Source organism: Octodon degus, unplaced genomic scaffold, assembly GCF_000260255.1.
Source record: "Octodon degus isolate 3935 unplaced genomic scaffold, OctDeg1.0 scaffold00353, whole genome shotgun sequence".
In the NCBI taxonomy this organism is placed as follows: domain Eukaryota; kingdom Metazoa; phylum Chordata; class Mammalia; order Rodentia; family Octodontidae; genus Octodon; species Octodon degus.
The window spans coordinates 486,812-488,924 of NW_004524929.1; the positions used below are offsets into that span (position 1 = coordinate 486,812).

A 2,113-nucleotide genomic window follows, 5' to 3' on the forward strand; every position below is an offset into this window, starting at 1 on the left:
AAAATTTCAATTAAAAAAGTAATAGAGGGCTGGTGAGATGGCTCAGTGGTCTAAAGCACCTACTTGGAACAAGCTTGGCAAAGCACAGGGACCACAGTTCGATCCCCCAGCACCACATGCCAGCCCGCCCTGCCCCCTGGTGGACTGAGCTGCCCCCCACCCACACAATAAATAAATAAATGTTTAAAAAAAGTAATAGAAGGGGCCAGGGAGATGGCTCAGTAGAGTAAGCGCTTCCCTGGCAAGTGTAAGGGCCTGAGTTCAATCCCTGGATCCGCCAAAAAAACAAAACAAAACAAAAAAAGTAATAGAAATTCAACAGTGGAAAAAAACAAACAAAAAACAGTGGTTGCTGTATTGCATGATGCTACCATTCAAATTAGTTTAAACAATAGTTGAAATACCTATTATTTTGGTCTTCTAAATGTGTACTGATTCTAACGTCATATCAATTTGTTTTTTTTTTTTTTGGTTTTTTGGTGGAACCAGGGATTGAACTCGGGCCCTTGCGCTTGCCAGGGAAGCGCTCATTCCACTGAGCCATCTCCCCGGCCCCTTCATATCAGTTATTACTATACTCTAAAGTAAATGTTTGTTTAAAAAAAAGGTAATAAAATGAGACAAGAAAAAAATGTCATAGGATTGTTCTATTACAATGTTATATATGGTTTGATTTCTAAATTTCTATGTAAAAATAGGTAATTGTTTTTTTCCCCTTTCCATAGGGATTTAAAGTTTAGAATATCAATGGTTGTTGAAAAATACCAGTTCCATGTTAGGCCTAAGGTGTTTGATATTCAAACAGATAGTGAGGTTAAGCTCAACTGCCTCTGTTACAGGGTAATAATATTATTAAGCTTCTCTTCTGAATGGTTAATAACTACAATTTGCAGACCAAAAATCAGAGAAAAAGAAGCGCTACAAGGATAGCCACTATTTTGGCCCTAGCCCTTCAAGGTCAGTGAGAACTCGACATAAGAACCTGTGCTATGACATCCTGTAACTCAATGGTGTCCCAAATTTTCTGTTCAAGGAGATTATGGGGCCACAGAGGAAAGTGATCAGCGATGTATAGTATGCCTAAGGAGAGTCACCTAGAGAGAAAAAATTCTCTCAGGTTTTCACAGAGAGCAAATTGGTCAAGCAGTGGCTATGACTCATCCAGATAGCTGACACTGACAAAAGATCTGCAAGGTGCTGTACATGGTTTCAGGGTAAATCCTGAGGGGATTTGACTGACCTTGTCAGATGCAGAAGTTGCATTTTTAGTTATATAGGTCTTGCTTTGAGCCGGGGATGTAGCTCAGCAACGTAGCACCTGCCTAGCAAGCATGAGGTCCAGAGTTCAAATCTCGGTACAAAAAAAAGAAAATAGTAAAATAAAAAAGTAAAATAAAAATAGGTCTTGTTTTAACTTGGTCTTAGCCATCCAGCAAAAAAGTATAATCATGAGGTATAAAAAGTAATGCCATATTAATATGCTGAGCTGTAAAAGGCTCAAGTCAACTTCTGACAATTGCCAGTTGTGCTGATTGATAATCCACTAATATTATGGACTATTGGACTGTATTAGATTACTTTGCTGAATTCAAGTACTTAAAATATTTGAACTGTCATCAAGTATGAAAACGTCCTTTAAATACTTCTCCAAATACAGCTTCTCTAATAGCAGTGGAACACCCATCTTTGACAAAACAGAACAAAAAAGGGGGATATAAATGAAGGAACATTTTGTGGTGAAAAAAATACACAACACACACACACACACACACACACATATATACACCAAATAGGGTAGACATACTTCTACTTTCTCTTAATTCAATGAGAAGAAAGGTTTGTACTAATAGTGTTTAGACAGGATACCATGTCTGCATCTTATACTCTGAAAAACTATGAAGATAACAATATTCAATGTATTAATTATTGTAACTGTCCTACTAACCTGCTTTGAAACTGTCTCATTTGTATTTCTTTCTCATTAAAATTAATAAAAAGGGGCCAGGGAGATAGCTCAGTAGAATAAGCACTTGTCTGGCAAGTGCAAGGACCTGAGTTCAATCCCTGGTTCTAAAAAAAAAAAAGAAAAAAAATATTTATTTATTTATTTATT

At 36.9% G+C, this 2,113-nt stretch overlaps 1 protein-coding gene across 1 annotated transcript in view; it reads left to right on the plus strand.

The window, feature by feature from the left end:
* Magt1 (magnesium transporter 1) overlaps positions 1-2,113 on the plus strand; it is a 68,335-nt gene that overhangs the window by 28,509 nt on the left and 37,713 nt on the right. The gene's annotated exons all lie outside the window — the stretch shown is intronic.